Here is a 22,129-nt window from a genome sequence, read left to right on the forward strand (position 1 = left end):
CACATTACTCTTCACCCTTATCACCAGGGTTATAAAGATGGGCAATAAATACTCTTTTATTGATCATTATTTTCGCTCTGTGAACTTTGACAACCTGGCCCACTCATGCTTGGCCTAGTCCAAAGAACAATTAACAAGTGATACTACGTTATTCTGAAACTGAGTCCCATAATACCTAGGTTCCTTCTTTGTTTGAAAACCAGAAAAGAGTTGAGAACGCACAGGAAAACCTCAAACCTAGGAACCGGCAAGGAGATCTGGCAGGCGAAGGATTTTACTGGGCTAGAGTGGGCATCAGGTCTTTTTTATTAGCAAACCATCTTTTTCTCTTATAACATGATTCTTGGAACATGAGTGGGTGTTAAGTGCATTAGTCCGACTGTACACAAGAAAGGTACTTCCCAGCATGCCCCAGTCCCTACTAGTTCATTTTGTGCTACCCACCCAGGCCTTCTGGGTAATTCGAAGGGAGCCTACGTTCAAGAAGATTCATACTATGACATTCAAGCACAGATCCTCTATTCCAAACTCATCACCAAGGAGCTAAGAAACTTCTGTGGCAAAGTAGGACTTGCTGGGACAAGAAAAGGAAGACCGCAGAGTAGATGGCATGGGACTCAATTCTGTCCCTTCCTCCCTCATAATGGTGGCATCGCTTTGATTAGGTTATGTGCACTGGGTGGATCATGATGACACGCTCACATACAAAGGGGACAACTTGGAGTGGTTATTATGATTTTTTTTCTTTTATTCCCAAACCCAGATATACATCTGACAGGAATTGTAGAAAACAGACTTTTCTCAGAGAGACATTCACAAAGGTGAAAATGGTGGAGACAGGATGTAATCGGAAGAACTCTTGTATAAAATAGAATCTAAAAACCCCATTGCATCATCATTTTTCCTGGGGTCACAGGCAAACTATATAAAACTCTGCCTCAGTTTCCTGCTCTTTGCCAATGTCTAACTCTCCTTCTAACTCCAGAATGAAGGTATATTAGGCAAAGTCATCAGCAAAACTCCTTTATTAAAAATTTCAAACTCTTTGTATAAAATGGGGAAATCAACCAGCATATAAACTTTCCAATATGAAGGTATATACAAATTATTTTTTTTTTAGTTTATTTTTGTGGGAGAGGATGCAGGTGACAGGGATGATATGGGCCTCAGAGGACAATTCATCAGGTTGTCAGGCTTGGCACCGAGTACCTACCCTCTGAGCCAACTCACAAGCCATCCATCTATTTTCCCAAAAAAAGAAAAAGGCCCTCCTCCCACTTTGGAAAGTTGGTAATTCTACCCTTTCTTAAAATAAAGAGGAGGAGGACCCGTTCAGTAGAAGAACAACTCCAGCTGGTGACAATGTCATTTCAGATAGTGGCATAGCTTTATGATTTTCACAAACTTGACAGACTGGATCCGAAGCAGCGCTTGTCCCAGAAGTCAGAGGTTTCCTGGAGTTGCCATTTGCCTTCTTGAAATGCAGTTTCCTGTGCACCCCTCATTGGGCTGGTCTTCACTGTACAGCACAGTTCAGCCTCCAGCCTCACCCTCCCACGTCCAAGGACTGTAGATGTGCATGACCATCCATGACTTAATCGTTAACAGATGCTTTTTGCACAAAATACTTTAAAAAAAAATTAAGACAATATTAAGGCAGGTAATCACCAGATTATAGGGAAGTAAAAATACTTTTGATTTCCAGGTACTCAGCAGGGAAATTCTTTATGAAAGGGTTTTCTTCCTCACATATAATGAGCTCCTTAAGGAAGCGTTCAGCAAACCTCAGTTGTCTCGTGGGGTCTTGGCTATTCTCAGATCAAGGTCCGCCAGGCAATGGCAATAGGTACATGGAGGGCAAAAGAAAATGACAGGAACGTCAGGGGCTCCCAGCAGGTTCCTGGCAGAGTACAAGTCTAGTAATATCTACTGGGCTTTTAGCCAAGAAATGGAAGGCGACTGGGCATTCAAACACAGGCCTGGACAAAAGAACTGCAAAAGAAGGAGGGGGAAGATGGCAATGAAACAGGGGACACTGGAAAAGCAAGGGGAGGTGGCAGCAGTGGTACCTTGCCTACTGCCTACCAAACAGAATAAACTTGGCTGCTATTGCAGCATGTGGGCAGCTAAGAGGAACATAGTGAGTTTTAAACTGGGCGAGGCAGTCGAGTGAGGCCAGCTTGGATAGATCAAGGATATATACATGCATAGAAGATACACACACACACACACACACACACACACACACAGAGAGAGAGAGAGAGAGAGAGAGAGAGAGAGAGAGAGAGAGAGAGAGTGAGTGAGTGTGAGTGTAAAAATGGACAGTGAGGCCAGGCTGACAACGGTCCTCAGTTATCTCCTCTGTAGTGCAAACACCCTTGATAATTTGAGTCACTGTTCATTTAAGGTTCTCTGGCTATTGCCTGCACTTCTCAGAACTAACGTGCAACCGGCCAATTTCTAGTCCCTGGCCCCATTCTAAAGACCCAGAAAGGCACATTATCCAAGCCAACCTTTGTTGCAAGGCCACCATTTCCTTTTGCTGTAATCCACGTTAGAGTGATCTTTTTCTGGAAGACGGCTGTCCCTGCATTGAACAGCATTCAGTGCCAATGGGGTGCCTTCAACCATCAGGGTGCCTTCAACCAGGAGTCCCCAAACATCAGCTTATCCGCTTAGTCAGCAGAGAATACATAAGACATGCCATGGACTTGGCACATTTCACTGTCTTCACAGTCTCTTTTTAAGTCCCTACACCATAATTGCAGTTAAGTGTGGAGCAGTTTGGTTCCTCAAGTTCCTAGGCTCTTCAGTCTGACATTCTGGACCCCATGAGCTCTGGTCCCACTTCTCTTACCCATTGGCTCGGGTTTATCTCCCCCCCTTTTTTCCTTAAGCCCCCCCACTCTGGTGCAAAAGAGAACTGCGTGACCCTGCAGACTTCTACCTCAAGAACCCTGTCTGTACAATTGTCAGCCCGGCTCACAACTTCTCGCTCTCCCTAACCCTCTCACCACAAGAATGTCCATCCATCCACCCTCCAAACTTCTACCACTGTGCACTGCCTTTTTCCAAGCTCACCCACAGAACAATCCTAAGAGGGGACTGAGCTTCCTGTAGGAATTGGATAGAAAGTTGCACCCTGAATCACTGAAGCCCAGTAGCCCTGCAGTTCACTAAATGCCAAACTCAGAGCAAACCATTTGAATTCTTTGAATATCTACCATTCCCTTACTTGTCAAATGAAAACAACAGTGCCTATCTTGCAAGTTGTTAAGAGAATTAGAAATAACTTACGCAATAGTCCAAGTAAGAGTTGAGCACACCTAAATCAAATATCCGAAACCTGAAACACATGTGTTCCCAACGTCTCACTTTTGGGAGCACTGTATGCTTTAGTGATGACCAACTTGTAAGGATCTACGCAACCCTTCCCAAATGCAAAATCGTCCTACTCCCAGCCTCAGAGCTGGGATACATTTGGTCTAAAGGATCTCAGCTGAAGAATAGCAGCCTGGATTATCTCATAATATTCAATAAATTAAGCCAGGCATAGGGGCAAACGCCTGCACAGGGGAAGCAGATCCAGGTGGTTCTCTGTAAACTGAAGTCCAGCCTGGTCTACAGAGGGAGTTCCAGGATACCAGAGCTACACGGTGAGGACCAGTCTCAAAATATAAAGTAAAATAAAAATGAAGTAAAATGAAGGTCATGACTCAAAAATGAAAACAAACAACACTGAAACCAACAATGTGACTGCTTCAAGGTCAAGGAGCCTCAGGCTGTGGGACAAGAGTATACACTTCCTTATTTTCCCGTGAGGATTTGTTACCTGAACTTCTCTATGTTAAGCAGTGAATAAGTGCTTTACAGAGCAAACAGAAAAAATATTTAAAATTATTTGCATCAAGATGTTCACAAAACCAGCTTTAAAGGCAATGGTTTTTTGTCTTGATTTTTTTTTTTCTTTTTGAGCAGTTGTACTTTTAATACCTCAGTTCTCTACAGGGCACGAGGATTAGCAAAATTAGGCTGGACACATTCAATAACTCTGGGTCTCTGTTACACACAAATGAAACCTGGTTTTTTTGTTTGGTTTTGGTTTGTTTCCTATTTCTTTATGTCACGTTATTTCTTTAGTAATTTGTCTCAATTTTTCCCCTCAGATTTTTGCTCTCGACTCCTTCTAGACTGAAGAAAAGGAATATTTGAATTAAAATTTACCTTAAATCTGAGTCAAGAACGTACCCTAAGAATTTTACTTGTGACCATAATGAGCTTTAATCTGGATATCAGGTATAAAGGGCTTTTCCCCTTCATCTAAATCAACTTACACAAGTGAAATAAATGTTTAAAAAAAAATCTACATCATAGCTTTTTGGATATTTCACTATTTTGACATTTCTATTTTCTCTAGGCAGGCGTTGACAGTCGCTCACACTCATAGAAGATATTAGAGAATTTTGAAAATATCATGGGATCTCACGAATGGGAAATAAATCCTCTAGCTGGAGGCTAAAGGAACACCTATGAGAACAAAGGAGTGGGGTCCCATACTGTGTGACAACAGCTTTCCCTCATTTCATTGCAGCAAACATTTTATAGTTAAAAGAGAGGTAAACTATCTGGAGTGGGGTACCACTTGCTCTCTGCTTTCTGGCGACAGAAAAATCAGCTAAAAAGAGATTTATGGACGCCTTCGTTATTTGAAGAATCTTTTATAAACATACTTCATATTTTTTTTAAAAGGATCCAAATTCACCTAAACTGTGTGATGTCATAGGTCGGGCATTCCCGCTTTGAGCTCCCCCCCCCCCCCCCCCGCTGAGCCCTCTGTGGGTTCCCCTCTTCTGTAGCTTCTTAAAAGGTTTCTAAATGCAACCCCTGGCAACCCCATTTTACCTGAGATAGCTACCCAAACCTATTTAGAAGTATGGTTTCATGGATATGAAAATCGATGTTGAATAATAAAAAAATGAAGTTTGTTTTAAAACAATCCTTTGCGTTTATTAAAGAAATGAGTTTGCATAACAGTTAGATGATATTTGGTACTGGGGAATGTAGAGCATGAGAGCTCTTGGATATTTCGATTTTATAATCATTATACATAGTAAATAATACGAGTGTGCTCAGGATGAGTTCAGAAATTGCTGAAATTTATGTCCTAATCCCAGGATAAAATTCATTTAATAATTTATCAAATTAACAACTCAGTCATTTTAATTTTTTTAGTTTTTTAAAATTATAGCTTAATAACAACGTCAGTCTCTTCCCTTTCTTGCCTCCAAACCCTTTCACATCCTTCTCCTCAGTCAACTTGAGGCCTCTTTTTTCACTAATAGTTATTGTCTGTGCATGCGTGTGTGTGTGTGTGTGTGTGTGCGTGTTTCTAAGGATAAACTGTTCAGTATGTACAATATGTTACATGTTTATCTGATTTCAGGATTGTGCTTGTGGAAAAGCCAAGGCGAGCTCTTCCCTGGAGACCAGCACCTCTCCCAACCTCCACACTCCTCCATTGCTTGTTGTCCTTTGTGTGAGGCTGAGGGACTTATGGGCTCATGATTCCATTTGGCATTTTTGGGGCTGTTGTGCCTTTCTTGTTTGTTTCTTGGTTTGGTTTAGTTTGGAGACAGAGCCTCACTATGTGACTCTCTGGCTGTCCTGGAACTCACTATGCAAACCAGGCTGACTTTAAACTCATGGACATACATCTGTCTCTGCCTCCCAAGTGCTGGGATTAAAGGCGTATGCCATTATCAAACTGGCTATGGTTGTTTTTTTAAGTAAACATTGTAACAGAACATAACCCAAATATTAATTTGATACATACATGCTAAAAAAATGACAGCGGGAAAATATACAAGTATTTTTCCCCCACGGTCAAACCATGACGTTTTTATAAATCTTTATGCATACGGTATAACGGCTATCCTTCATAACACAACCATATCAAATCCAGGCTGACGTGTTCAGGCAGTGTTGGTGGCTATTGCATAACATGATGCATACAAAGCAAAATGTGTGTGTTGCGTGCATAGAATCAAAGCTGCAGCGAAGCCACACCAGCAAGCACTCCCAAAACTACAGGCTCCGTACATGTTTGATTTTGAATTCTCAGCTATTCTGCAATCAAAACCTCTTACTGTTGCCAACTCTTTGCCAACCCTGCCACAGGTAGAAGCTAAACAATCCTTCCCTCTCTATCACCATAGCTGCCTATCCATCATAGCCCTCTCCAACAGACAGGTCTTGCCCTCTTTAGGTCCTGGAACCCGGTAATGGCTGCTTCCCACACGTTTCCTGAGCTCGTATGGCCAGGGTTTTAAGCCCCTCTGGATATAAAGCCAACCATTTAGCATCATAGCATTCACAGACTGTACCGTTTTGAGATCTCTGGGGTTGAGTGGAAGCTTGAAAACCGCTGAAGAAAGGACTCTGAGCATTAGCATACACACTTACCCAGAGCTAAACGCTCATTTCCCTTCACCTTTGCCATTCCGGAGGGAAATTCAGACAATTGATATACTTGCGTGAGTATAATAGACATTATCTTTCTCACTTTACATAGAATGGAAATAATATAAACTATATATTTCAGCGAGTGCTTGGATGTTGAACAACTTAAAACAGACTGGTAAACTTTTTGTATCTGATGATAATTAGCTTAGGTTGGCCAAAAATGATACCTCTTCCTTGAGTGTATGTGCCAATGGGGTCCCAGCACGGAATCCCAGCAACATGGTCACAGCCTTTTTCAACTCAAATCACAATGATGTCTAATTCAGGGGCTAGTGAGATGGCTTGGAGTTTGATCACAGGAACCCACACACATGGGGGGAAAAAAAAAAAAAAAACAAGTCTCAAAGCTGTCTGCTGACCTCCACATGTACTCAGTGCACATGCCTGCCTGCGCGCGCGCACACACACACACACACACACACACACACACACACACACACTCTTATGGAGATGTCTAATGTCTAATTCACAATGACTGACCTTCCTCCCTTGACAACTCAAGTTTCCAAAGAGTCTGGCTTGTCAGTTCACTCTCATATCAACTCTCTAGGAAAGCAGGGTAACTGGTGGGCATGGTGTGCACCCTGGATCTTGGCTAGTGCCCCACTGTTAGCTTTTCTTTAGTCCTTGCTTGGTCTGGGCTGCTTCCTGACATTAGCTACATTACACATCTCCAGTGTTGTTGTAGCTGCCTGAAAGTTCCTTTAATGGCTCTTCTAATCCTGTTGAGCCAATCCCCTATTCAGTCTCCAGTCATACACAATTTTGCTTTCAGAATAATAAAACAATAAATAGTGAATGCCCCCCTTTAGACGTGACTTGTCCATGCCCTATGTCCAAGTGGAATGTGTTATTCCTAACATATCAAGTTCTACACTTCACTCAAAATCTGGCTCCTGTTCACATCCTCAGTGAAGCTTTCAGGCTCTTGCCCAAATTGACCCCTGACTTCTCAGATTATTACCAGCAATAGACTCCCAGATATGAGAGGCGCCTTTAGGTCATACTGGTCAAGTCATTTTATGTTACGGAGCAAGGATGTGAGGGATGGGCAGGCAGCATTGGGTCATATGACTGGCTGCCTGCACACAGGCTGCAATTCCCATCTCATCCCTCAATGGCCAGTGACACAAGTGACTCAGTTTCTTCATAATATTTATATACCTTGCAAAATAGCCAAACGCTTTTCTCTAAAAATTAAGCGTTTGTATGAATTTTAGAAAGCTTTGTATTACTGTGCTTTAAAATTACCATCCATTGAGTGCTTTAAAATGGAAATGGTTTCCTTTGTTATAGTGTTTCCATCCTGCATGGAAATGTAATGCAAATGTATGCTTCCTATTTTCCTTGTTAAATCCGCTCTCCCTCCCCCAACTCAAAACCATCTCCAGGTTGCATCTGGTCAAAATAGTATGACCTCTTAAAGCAATCGTTAATGTTTTACAACTTCTTGGATGAAGTCTTTCTACGTTGCTGAAGCCCATCTTGAATGCAAGAACTCAAGTCATTCTCTCCTGTTGTAGCCTGCTAAGTGCTGGGCCTTCTTCAGACACGTTCCACCAAAGTCAACTTACTAAAAATAGAAAGGAAGGAAGAAGGAAGGAAGAGAAAAGAAAACTCTTTCCTTTTTAAAGATTTAGTTATTTTTGTGCAACTGCTTACAGAAGCCAAAAAGAGGGCACCACTTCCCCTGCAGCTAGAGTTAGCATGTGGTTGTGAAACATCTGATTGGGGTGCTGGGAACTGACTGGGGTCCTCTGAAAAGCAGTCTCTGCTCTAAGTGCTGAAACATCCCTCCAGACCCTCTTCACAAATCTTAAATGAGGTACCAAATTAATGTCCCCAATGAAGTCGTTTAAATGTGTGATGCTTTCTAAAAAAGGTTTATGTATCTATGTATATAGTGTATTATTCCATATGTCATTTAAAATTCAATCATATGTAGAAATGGGGAGTGTATACAGGCCACAAAACTTCATTTAAGGAAAAAGCCTCAAAGTTTATTGCTTAAATTTCATTTTTTGTAAATGTTAGAAAAACGAAAAATCAACCAATCTCTCTCCCTCCCTCCTCCTCCCTGTCCTGCTCTGCTCTCACCCTCTTCCTCCCTCTTCCTCCCTCCCTCCCACCTCACACTTCCTCTCTCTCCTCACCTCACACCTACACCCTTCACTTTGCAATGATGACGATGACCATTCTGTTTTGAGCTTCACCCAGCTATGCTCCCCCACCATTCAGGAGACATATCTCATAGCAGCAGTTTACAACCTGTCTAAAACTTTCGGTATTTTATTCACGTGAACACTGCTTGCTGAAATCCTCACTACTACAATCTATGAGGAGAATGGCAGCAAACTATTGTATGATGTTGGCCAGACGGGAGACTCACATGAAGATTTATAAGACATGTCCGTGAGGGAAAGGAAGAGGGCTTGGGCTGCTGGCCTGGCTGTCATTAACTGCTTAATTTTAGACACGTCCCCTAACCTCGCTGGCCCACTTCCTTCCTCACCAATCAATGTAGAGATTGTGAACATGGTTATCTGAATATACACCAGCACTCTGCAGTCCTAGGAAACTATAATACATGCACTGAACTATTTTTCCATAAAATGACTAAGTTCCTTGACAAACAAATGTCTTGAATTAACTACAAATCCCTGACGCTCTGACATCAACTCTGTAGTAAATGTGGCCAATTCTATCAGTAATTCACAAGGTTTATTTTCATAATCACTCAGGAAATTTTGTTTTGCATTTATTTCTTTTGTGTGCAGGGTGGGGACTAGAGAGCCACGATGTGCATGGCGAAGTTAGAGGATAGCTTGAAAAAGCTGGGGTTTTTTTCCTTCTACCATGCGGCTTTCAGGGACCAAACTCAGGTCCCTGGAAGAGGATTGGTAGGAAGCCATTTCTTTACTCCTATTCAAAATAAAAATTGACATTATAGGCTAATGCTGTTATACTCCGTTACTCCCTGGAATATCATGGCGACAGCCTATTGCTGAAGGTACCACTCAGTGCAGTCACAGAACATGGAAAAATCCACCTGCTGCCAACCTGGACGCTTTATCATTATGGGTTCGCTCTCCCAGTGCTGAAAGGTTCTGGTACTATTTTCTGTGTATACTTTCTCCGCGGGAGAAGGGTCACCAGTGGTATTACCCAGTTGTGAATCCTGTAAGCTACAGCAATAGCTAGCATTGAACGATATACCCATGGGCACAATTCTGGCACAGATGTTATGGAAGTAACCAACCGCTCTTTACTTGAAATTAAAGCCCACTCCAAAGGACAAAACTCATTCCTGAGACTGTAACTGAGTCAAAATTACCACACTAGCTAGCTAGTTCACGGGCCCTAAGGTGGCTGTTAGCAACACGTGGGTCAAGACTGATCCTTCCTTCGGGATCACAGGTCAGATACCCTGCATATTTATATTATGATTCAGAGCAGTAGCAAAGTTACAGCTATGAAGTAGCAATGAAAATAATTTTATGGTTGGGGGTCACCACAACATGAGGAACAGTATTAAAGGGTCACAGCACTAGGAAGGATGAGAACCACTATCCTATGGGGGAAAAAACTAGTACTATTATTCTGATAAATGGCCATAATAATAAACTGCCCCCTCAAAGTCATAAAATAAAATTTAAATTGATGTAAAAGAAGGGACAGAAATGCTGATTTTCTTCGCCATTTATTTTTTGGAACCCCCGCCCCTTTTTTTAAAGTCTACCTCTGCAGCCTATCAAATAACTCCAAATCACCTCCAATCGTGTTTAACAAATCACTGTCCCCCGCCATCAAAACTGAAGGAGCAACTGAGCCGTGTGCAAGAACCGACCTATAAGTAGCTGGGGGAACTACTGGATGACAGGGCTGGAAGAGGAGAGAGTACATCGAGACAACTCCCACCCCTACCCCCTTTCACACCCCCATCTCCCACACACGGCCTTGGCTGGCCTAGAACTCACCGAACCAAACGGACTGTTCCCAAATGTGGAGTACTCTCCCTTCTTCTCCACGGCACGCATCACTGATCAGTTACTTGTTTTAGTATATTTACTGTCAGACTCTAATTCTTTGTCCCTATATTCCAGAAAAGGTTACTGGAAGGGAAGCAAAGAGGGAACTCCTCATATGTATATATGGTCAGAGCTCCTGTGGTCAACATCCATAAGCACTGAGCATGAGAACTGTGTCTTCTTCCTCTATCATGAAGACTAATGGCCCCATGAACAGTAGAGGGGCAACAGGGCAGATCCCACTCAGACCCACGACTCACTGCAATCAGTGATCAACTCACAGAAATTCAGTTGCTTAGCCATGGAATGTTCATAAACATTTTCAATGGAGGATCAAACTATCCCAACTCCAATATGGACCCCACGATGGCCATGCCCACACCCTGTGCCCTGCATGCCTTGACACCTTGACACATTTCTAAGCCATTGGGAAGCTTACTCACAAAGCACCCCCTTTCCACTCTTCACCTTGGAGGTAAATGCAAACACCTGCTCTATATGTCATGTAACCATGCTCTTTAGAACTCTGGAAAGAAAAATGGCATTTTTAAAAGAAAGAAACGTAGAATAGCAATTAATATTCAGAATGTGGAGAAAACTCTCTTGTGTACTATATGGATGCAGCACCTGTCAATTAAAGCTGAGTGGCCTGTAGGCAGGAAATAGAAGGTGGGACACCTGATAGGCAGCAAGGATTCCGGGATAGAGGGAGACGGGAGGAAGATTTGGTGCCTGGGACCAGAAAGGAGGACAAGTATGAAATCTGAGCAGAGGTAACCTGCCACATGTCAGAACTTACATCAGAAAAAATGGGATATTAAGTCATGAGACAGGCAGGGAACAGTCGAAGTTTATGGCCTAGGTATTTATAAATATATTCTGAGTCTCAGGGGTCATTAGACAGGGAGCCTGGGGCCAGCGGAAAAAACTCAGATTTTTTTACACAGCAACACTGAATTTTGCATCGCTTAACTAAGATTAAAATAAACAAGGCCAGATTTAAAGTAAGAGCTTAAATTTTAAGAGTCCTATACGAAAGATTAAGTTTAAAGAATAAATTGCCTTCCCTGACTCATCTAATCTCCATGAAAATCACACACGTTTATGGTAATGGGCACCTAGTTAACTAATGTGCTTTTGATTTTGCCAGGCACACCAACTTAACAATTCCATTTCTAAAAAAATTCCCCTAAAATCTAAAAGACTCCATCTCTTGCTCAGATTTAGGTGCGCTACTAGAAAATCACCAGAGCTCTTCTAAAATGGAATGCTGATGCTTACAGAGTATTCAACCATAGACACAGGAACAATGCACGAATGTTTTCCTCAGAATTTTGTTATCAATACGAGTGCTTTGAAAGGCTCTCCAGCTCTTCCCTCCCAACGCACCCCTCCAGCCCTGTTGTTTGATACTTTTCCTAAAGTCACCTCTTTCTATCATCATTAATCCAAAGATTTGCAGATAGCTCTGCTCCCAGAATTCAATAATCCCATCGCCAACTGGCATTTGAATTTCTATAAGAACATAATTCTGCTCTCGAATCTACACGTTTAATGTATAAAGTGCGACAACTAAAAAGTAACAAATACCTAACATGGAAGCTTATTCCTGTAATTCCAGCACTTAAGACACTGAGGCAGGAGGACCACAAGGAGTTACACCAATGAGTTATAGTATAGCCTGGGCTATGCTATGCTATGCTATGCTATGCTATGCTATGCTATGCTATGCTATGCTATACTATACTATACTATACTATACTATACTATACTAGGCAACAGATACCTATCTCAAAAAACATTAAAATGAGTTGAGAAATATAAAATTTATGAATATCACTCTTGTTAAACAAAACAAAACAAACAAACAAAAACCTTATGCCTTTTATTTCTGCCAAGGTATGATACAAGCTGATGTCATAAGATGAAATATGTCCATGTCTATGGCAGAACCACTAGACCTCTCAGAAGGAGAACGACCTCTCAGCTGGATTTCTTTAAAACTGAGCCCCACTGAGCCCTAGGGATCCATGTTCTTCAAGACTTGAGCCTCCTCAAGTCTTCGAGCAATGTTTACAGAAAACATGAAATAAAACTCACCTTATATCGATATATATATATATATATATACATATACATATATATATATTTGAGTCCAAATGCATTATTAATCACAGAGTTGCAATCTCCATTGGTCTCTTTTTTAGAAGTGATCTAACTACTGGCTCAAGAAAAGGTGTTCTTTTTGTCTCCTATAGTCAGTCAGTGGAAGATTACTTATCAGATGTCTGGCAAAACGCCGACAGGCTGAAGAAATTCACACAATCACAGTTATCCATCACTCTGTGCCAGTCTCCTGATTAAACACTGGAGATACAACAGTGGATACAGAATACAAAATCTGGAAATGCAACCATAAAAATATTGTAATTTCTAACAAAAATTAGCTGTAAAGGCCATCTGGGAGGCCAGGTTGGACACAGGTCAGTGAGTAGAGGGTTTGTTTGCCATTCAAGAAGCATCCTATTATCCAAGGAATCAAGAAATAGAGGTAGAAGGTCAAGAGTTCAAGGTCATTCTCAGTTACACATCAGGTTTGAGTTCAAGGCCTAATCATATACATGAGACCCTTTCTCAAAACAGGGAGTTGGCACCTTAATAGAGCTTGGACAATAGAACAGAACCATAGTTCTCAAAGTTGTCTGTGTCCCCGCCATGCTATCCTGGGTGTCACTGAAACAAAGGAGCAAAAATCTGACACCCAGGGACTCAGATTCATTTTTCTTGAATGTGGCTTCAGCTTGGAATTTCTAATTTTCCTCAACTGAAAACTTTGAATTTGGATGTTAAACGTATCTGTATTCATTGAGCTGCTATGAAAACATTTCCAAGTGCTTGAATTTTGCACAAAAAGGCAAACATACTTCTCCACTAACTATACTAGACAAGATAATGGCCCTAGCCCAAAGATCAGCATCTTACTGTCAGCTGCGGAGAAGTCACCAAATAGCTAGGTGTCCTCCACTAAAACAATTTTAGTTTTAATATTTTCTAGTATGTTTTTAAAAACCTATAATTCAGAGCCTGACACTGAGAATATCACCATCATGGAGAATCCTGCAGGTGGTAGGATGCATTTGAGTGTTATCTGACCGACTCTACGAATGCACTCCAAAGTATATTTCTTACTAAATCCTTAATGCACATTTCATTTGTCCTAATTTGCCTTTTCTCTAAGAGATGTAACAAAAAATGTTTCAATTAATATTTATTACCCAATCAGTCTATTCTGGTGCCACCTGTCATCTGGACAGTTACTATTCAAAGGAGAAATTGTAGTTGTTATCCATTATTTATATCCTACCAACTTGGTTCCCCCTCCTGGCAAGAATATGAAAAAAAAAAATTGTGAGGGAAAATAGCTGGAATGGCAGATTGAAGCCAATTAGGAAAAGTACTCAGGCTTTGAAATGTACTCATTTGGAAAATATTTACTGAGGACCTACTGTCTGCCAGAAAATGTGGATATAATTATAAGCAGGCCAGATAGAATGTCAGATTTACAGTCAAATTGGGACTTGGCACAATTACTCATGACCCAGTTAGAGGGCTGTTTAGGGAAAGCTGACCTGACAGAGTGACCCTGAACTAGGCTCCACTTTCCTTCGGAACACACACTGACACAAGTGAGTAAAGAGAATTCTGCCATCACAGGTTGGGGGCACCGGCATCCTGATCAAATTCCTTTCCATTTCAGCGTTACTCTTTTTCCCCTGCCCTAGTTGCACGTGGTACCGAAACAAGTTCCCACAAATGTGGTGGCTGAAGTCAACGGAAACTTGTCATCTCTGTTTGGAGATGGGAAATCAAAAAACAAAATCTGTGGGCAGAGATAAAAATATGAGGAGAGCTGGGCTCCCCCTTCATGGTGCCAAGAGCGTCTTCATCTCTCAGTGTCAGATGAGGCTAATATTCCCATGGTCAGCTGACTGACCAGGGTGTCTAAGGTTCAAAACCTATTTGAAGAGTTCATCAACCTTTGAAAGACCCCCAAATGTTTACACCTGGGTTCTTTCATTCATAAAGTCTGTGGAGAATTAATTAAAGAGACCTGAAAAACACCACACAATTAAAGTTGATGTTAAACACAATTAAAACCTTCTTGCTCTCTTTCTCCTCAGGCCCAGCCTCACATTCCACTGCAAAACAGTGGCCATGACTCTCACTCATCCATTCCTTTCACTACCCTACCACCTGGATTGAAAAGCCCTGGGAGGAAAAGCCCACAAGTACCAGTTCTCAGGCATGCTATGACAGAAGAAGAATATGGACACACACAGAGTCTGGCATGGTAGAATCCTGCAGCTAGGTCCGTTCCAGTCTCCAGAACTGGAACGGGACACACAATATTTATTCAGGGGACCCTCTAATCACAACCGCTTCCCACTGACCCCAACAGTAAATCTTGGCTACGACCTCCAAAACCGTTCTTGTATGTATAATAGAAGAGAATGGAGAAACTGAGGTTCCAGTCAAAACCTGGTATGTGTGAGCACGTCAGTTAGCTTATGATCCTAGCACATGGGAAGAGGTGGTGGTGGATGCAGGAAGTCATTCTCAACTACACAGCAAGTCTGAGACCTAACTCTGTAAGACCTAACTCCTCTCCATCTCTCTCTCTCTCTTCAGAATTATATTGTAGCTTGGCCATGCTTTCCTGGCCACAAAAGTTCAAAAGAAACAATGTCAGCCTGACTTGTCTCCCGCTCCAAGAGCCTGGGTAGGGAGTCGCTGTCATCCTAGAATCTGGAAACCCAGAGGACTCTTTGCTGAAAGGTAGTTGCTACCTCATCTTCCAATATTGAGCTCACGTTGGGCTGTGTGTAGATCACAAGCCATTAAAAGGACTTTTATTCAGAACTATTCTTAACTACTTAAAGGTTTTCTCCAAAACGGGAAATATCCTACATAGAAAATCGATTAAGAAAGGGTGACCCCACAGGGGTCATGTATCCATGAATCCATGTATCCATGTATCCATGAATATCTGCTTTCTTCCCAATCTAGATCTGTGCTACCATTCGCTGGTCACTTTAGTCCTTAGCTTCTCAAGTGAAAACAGGACTGTCACCTCAGACAGAAATATTGCAGTGGAAAAGCATTTCTACTTGCCAGGGCCATTTATGTCCTTTAACTTAAAAATAAATAAAAAAAATGCAAAATGAATGGACAAAATAATTTATTTCACTTCTGTGTTGGCTTAAAGCACAATTTAAGAAACAGTAATGCAGAGGCAAATTCCAAATAAGTAATCAGAATCCACTTGACATTAGTTAAGTATCCCAGTTGTAGGGCAAACACTTTTGAGGCAGTTCAAAAACATTAAACATCAAAATCTACGAAATTCTCAAAGATGAGGCGCAAGCTTGGGTTAGGAAGACCACCATCTCCTCTTCCTTCCTCAGGGCCTTACCTTAGGGAGCAGAAGTGCTCAGCAGGTCATGTGTGTGAAAAGTCCATCATGTCCTTTCCACTGTACCTCACCCCAGAAGGTCCTTCCAGCCCAGGAAAAAGGCTACTATACAGTTCTCGTGAAATTCGTTTGAACTTCCCAGATTTAAACTTCACACTGTTGAGGATGGAGGAATGGCTCAGAGGCAGGTGCTCTTGCCATGTAAGGGTGAGGAGGGCTGAGATCAGATCCCCAGGATCTGCATAAATAAACTCGAGGTGAGAGGACAGGCCCACCTGTAAGCCCAGTGCTTAGAAGACAGGGCAGAGAATGTAAGAAGAGAGCTAGAGAACTAGACAGGCCGAGTCAAGTGAGTTCTGGGTTTGAGTAAGCGGCTGTCCTTCAATACATATGGTAGAGAGCAATGGAAGACATCCAGTATCAACCTCTGTCCTCTATACATGCATGCATACTTATCCCATACATACATGTGTCCATGCATGCTAACATGTATGTAAATACCACACACACATGAGAACACAAACGACACTGAAATTACAGAATCACAGAACTTTTTTAAAAGAAGAGTTGGTGATCTAATACATCCAAAAAATAATTTCATTTTTCAGATTTTCCATCGTTTTTTGAACAAAAGACTTTCCCCATCTCTTCCCACCCCTGAGATTCCACCCAACCAAAGAAAAGATAATCTCAGGAGGTGTGAATGAGAAGGCATCTAACTGGCACCAAGGAGATTAACTGTAGCTGAATTCCAAACAACCTATAATGTTCACTCCTAGCCAAGCTAGGACCCTAACTTGATCACAGAATTGTGCTTGTCTCCCTTCCATGTGGCTTTTGGCTAGCATCCTGGTTTAATAGAACCCAGAAAACAAACGAAAAAATAAAGACAAGGGTCTGAACCACCAACCAAAAAACATGCATGGGCTGAACCTAGGCCTCCCCAAACTTATGTAGCAGATGTGCAGCTTGGTCTTTCTGTGGGTCCCTAACAACTGGAGTGGGGGCTTCCCCAAAAGCTGTCGCCTATCTGTGGAATATGGAATATGTTCTTCTAGCTGGGCTGCTTTGTCTGGCTTCAGTGGGAGATGATGTGCCCAGCCTCAGACACTTAAAATGATGAGATAACCAGGGGGGATCCACGTGCTCAGAGGAGAAGGGGAGAGGGGAGGGAGAAAAGACTGTGGGAGGGGGTGACCAGGAAGAGGGCAGTGGGTGGGATGTAAAGTCAATAAATAAAAATTAAAATATAAAAAAAAAATGACCAAAAAAAGAATGTCAGAGCCAAGGAACAAACAGTTCCAGAAGGAACAGAAGCAAACCCTCCAAGACCCTCCTGATGTATCCTGGTGTGATTAAATGTGTAGAGAAATGGAAACATGGATATCTGACTCCCAGGTTAGCAAGTAATATTCTTAAGACCTGTTACTGAAATCAACCCGAAGTACAAGGAACCTATTCCAAAGGATGAGGCAAATTATCTCACAGTGTCGCCACTCACAATGATGTCTGCACACATGTGTACAAACACACACACACACACACACACACACACACACACACACATGCACTGGCTGTACACATATGCGCACACACACAGTCTGTATACATGTGCACACACATGCTGGCTGTACAGTTGCACACACACATACTGGCTCTCTGCATACACAATGGCCGGTGTAAACTTGATGTTGGGACCAGGAAGACAGGAAACAACCTGCTCAAAGATTCTAAGAGTTTATATTCTAGGACAGATAAAATACTAGTCACGTGAGCTCAAAAATAAAGAGACTAAATGGAACACACACCCATATAAGGCCTGGCTTTTTACAATTCACACACGTAATGCACTTTTATCAAAGAACAACAATCCCCAAGAAATACGTCACCATCAAAGGACGTCCCTGAATAATCAGATCTCACATTGAGCTCTGCTTCTCTCCTTCTGCTTGTCTTTCATTTTTAGGCTAAACTTGGGAATGGTTTTCTCAGACTTACATACCTCAGGAAAAATGGTATCATTATAGTGCTTGAGATTAAACCTCAGACCGTACACATCAAAACATAAACCACGCCGCAGGTGTATCTCCACCCAGAAAAGCGTTCATTCTCTAGACTGCAGAGTAAAGGTAGCCAACACAGCACTGCGGTCTATTTGACTGGCCAAACGCGGCCCCCTCTGAAAGAAATTAAAGAAAACAAAACTGCCCTTTTCATTAGCCCCGTTTCATTAAAATATCTGACATGAAATAATTTGTGCTGGGTGTTCTAGCATAAGTCCATAGTCCCAGCACTCCAGGGGCAGAAAAACTACACAAATCTGAGGTTAACCTGGGCTATGATGTGATGTCTGATGGAGGAGGAAGAAACCCTGTCTGATGGAGGAGGAGGAAGAGAAGAATCTGTCGGCGAATTCACCCAAGCATAAACCAATATGATGTCTTTTATAGTTTTATTAGTGTGAATTATGGGGCAAGGTCATAGGTAGGAAGACAGAAAGCCCTAATGGGTCACAAAGCCAGGGAGCTAAGGGTAGACACTAGAAATATACGAGGCTATTCTACGTCACAGTTGTCCTAAGAGCTGGCTCCATTTACTTCCAACAACACAGTAAGGAAGAAGCAGGGTGCGCCTTTCCTTGGCACATGGTGAATGCGGTAAACAAGAGCCCCACCAGGAATAAGAAAGGTTGCAGAGAAGGCTGGCAGGCTGCAGGGACGTTCTCAGTGGAAGACTGTCACACAAAGGAACCGAGAAAACATGAAGGACGATTACTTTTCTGTCCTTGGCGGTGCTGAAGATTGAAACCAGGGCTCCGTGTGCAAGCAAGGCAGTCCCGTACCACTGGGCTAGACCCTAGCTCTCGCGGTTACTTTTCAAAGTGAGGACTGAAAGAGAGAAGCAGCCCAGGGCCAAGGAGCAGGCCTCTACAGCACGAGACGAGTGAAGGACGGTCAAGTCGAGCTGCAGCGCTTGAAAACAAAGGAAGGCTGGGCAGAAAAAAAAGCAAAAATACAAAACCAAAATAGATTAAAAAATAAACCTAGCTTAGCAACAGCCCCCTGGAGCAGGCCTGAAAGATGAGTCCAGGATGACTCAGATGTCATGAGTGAAGGAGCCAGCAACAGGACTGTTGAGGTCAAGGGGAAGTAGGAAAGGAAATGATACGTGTGGTGCCTTAGCAACGTACACATCCTGACATATCTGTGGTTTCCCTAGCAGAAAATGCCTGCTGAGACATTCTGCATTCTGCAGCTGGGTTAAAATTTAACTGCAAGGGTAACAGTATCTAAGCCGGAGAATCATCTGCGTTAAGATAGCATGTCTAAGAATGTGTGTGGAATAAAAACTAAAAAGCAAAGACAGAAAAAAACAATCACACGAGTAAAATTACCAAGGAAGTTGTGCCACCAATGACCTGTGTTTCCTTCAGGCTGTTTTCAAGTGTTTGATACTGAGAATACCACCTAATACCACAGCTGAGGATGTCAGAGTGCCGTGTGGTTCCTTAGTATCTTCACAGAGGCAAGCACTCACACACACACACACACACACACACGGTCACTCACCGGCTTCACAGATGTGCATGCTCGCACTGGAATGAGATCTCTGAGTAGTCACAGCTTTTGGCACTCTTGAGGCCTCCAAGGTCATCAGTGCTTGACCCCTGATGAGTCTCAATATTACTGACAGGTTAGACAGATTGACCGTACGGTAGCCAAACCACAAAGTCACAACACTCGAGCTCAAAACGCAAGTTATAACCTAAAGCTTGACCCCGCCCTTCTCTAGTGAAATTTTCCCTATGATAGGTAACAAGCCCTCTTGAATTACAGAGGCTATCAGCACTAAAATGTTTACCATACTAAATATAGCTCTTCACGGCCATAAACCTGTGTACTGTGGACCAAGTACAAGCACTGGGAACTGCTTGTGTTTGCATAGGCTGGTGCCTGGGAGGCTGAAACAGGGTGATCACAAGTTTAAGCAGAACCTTGTACCAAGTCAAAAAGAATTAATAAACTCTTGCACCAAAACAAATCAATGTACCCTGTGTGAGTAGCCTGCTTTTTTTTTTTTTCTTTTCAATCACTGTGACAAAATATCTGAAGGAAAAAATGAAAAAGAAGAGAGGTTGATTTGGGTCCTTAGTTTCAGAGAGAACTCAGTCTGCTGCAGTGGGAAAAAGTCTGGTGGCTGGAGTACATTTCTCCTCTGACAAAAGTATACAGTAGCAGTTTTAATACAAGGTGACAGAAAGAAAAGCAGGTTCCTGTTTAAGAGTTGGCCTAGTGGTTATGAGCAGTGGCTGCTCATTTAGAGGTCCTGGGTAGGAGTCATAACACACACACACACACACACACACACACACACACACACACACACACACACAACCATATGCAGCTCCAGTTCCGAGGGATCCAATACCCACTCTGACCTGTGCCAAAAAGATGCAGATAAATTAAAAGACAGGTGACAGGTTCTGTATATAACACTTAAAGACTAGAGGCTATGACCAACATCCACTTGCATGGCCCCACCTCCTAACTTAACCCCCTATAGGGGTCTGTAACTTCCTAAAACACTGCCACAAGTTAGCGACCAAGTGTTTACACACATGAGCTTCTGTGGGTCATTTTAGGTTCAAATCATGGTGGAATGGGCAAGATCATTGAAATGCAGAATCAGTTTTTCCTCAAGCTCAGGCTGGAGACAGGGGGCACAGTGTGGTTAAGTGGCAGGATAGACCATGGAACCCGACTAGAGTTTAGAATTCAGCTTTACTCTCCTGACGTGTCACCTCGAGTGAGTTCCTTAAGTCTTGTGCCTTGGTTTTTCCCAAGTCATACAATGAAAGCTGCAACTATAGTATTACATGGTTACAGACCGAAGGTTCTGTAGGCTGTCAGGCCATAATCCCCCAAACATACTTGCAGGTGACAGAAACTTGAAGAAATTAGCATCATCTGGAGGCCAAGGAGATTCTGGGAAAGCCTCTAACAGGTGCCGGTTTAATTTAATAGGGAGCTTTCAGCCTGGCATTTTCCGGGTGGTGTGGTATAGCTACCCTTATGGTATTATGCAGCTCCTATCACACAGCGGGCACGAACATAGAGACCATTTCAGATCACATAAGACAGCAGCAGGCAAACAGAAGTGACTGAGTGAGGATCAGTAATTAGATACTTTCCAAAATGTCCGCTCGAACGTGACCGTGAACTGGACAAATTGTTAGAGATCACTTGATAGCTTTTCCAAACTCGGCACGGAGAAGATCACTCATTGCTCTCCAACTTCCTCTATTCCTTCACCCTTGACCAATGAAGATGAATACAGATAATTCTACAGTTCCTCAACATTACAATGTCCCAGGAGTAAGAGGCCTAGCTGGGTTCTACAGTTTGTCCCTCCATTTGGCCCGTGTCGCATTCTTCTCGCCCCTAGAAAAGGAAGGACATTTTTATATTTATAATCCCAATGAGCTACGAAACATTTTAAAATCCTTATTTTAAAAAGAAATGTCTGCTTGGGTACATGTGTCTACACTTCTATTTTACAGAGCTTATGATAACTAGATTCCCTTCAAGGCCACACAGCTCTGAGCCCAGCTCTGAATGTGTCCTCAGGTCACCTCTCTGAATAATAGAGTCATCCACTATGCAATAAGTACTGATACCCACCAGTGCTGATGCCCTACTGAGGACAGTCTACCATTCCGTCTCCCTTGGACATATGGTCATGAGTAACAGAGCTGTTCGCCCTAGTCATTACACAAAGCTCTTATGCACACCCATGTGATCATGAGAGGGGCCTAGAAATGCACCTCCAATCTCAAGTCTGCCAAAGAAGAGTAGTTCCCAGCCAACCACACAACCAGGAAAATGCCAGGGTAACAACAGTTCCCTACCTAATTAAACTGACACCTGCTAGAGGTTTTCCCAGAATCCCCTTGGCTCCCAGAGGATGCTAATTTCTTCAAGGTTCTGTGACTTGCCCATATGCTTGGGAGAATTATGGGCTGAGAGCTTCCAGAAACTTCGAGTTTGTAACCATACAAGCATCAGTGCAGAGTTAACGAAGCCACCTCAGTATCCTTCATTCCAAA

At 42.5% G+C, this 22,129-nt stretch overlaps 1 protein-coding gene across 4 annotated transcripts in view; it reads right to left on the bottom strand.

Annotated features, from left to right (window-relative positions):
- Nucleotides 1-22,129, bottom strand: part of Arhgap18 (Rho GTPase activating protein 18) — a 233,047-nt gene that overhangs the window by 102,865 nt on the left and 108,053 nt on the right. Inside the window, exon 1 of one of the 4 annotated variants that reach the window (XM_087550210.1) lies at nt 19,593-19,758. The gene's annotated coding sequence lies outside the window, so the exon portion shown is untranslated. 4 annotated transcript variants of the gene reach the window in all.

This window comes from Rattus norvegicus, chromosome 1 (assembly GCF_021556685.1).
Source record: "Rattus norvegicus strain SHRSP/BbbUtx chromosome 1, alternate assembly SHRSP_T2T, whole genome shotgun sequence".
NCBI classification, from domain to species: Eukaryota; Metazoa; Chordata; class Mammalia; order Rodentia; family Muridae; genus Rattus; species Rattus norvegicus.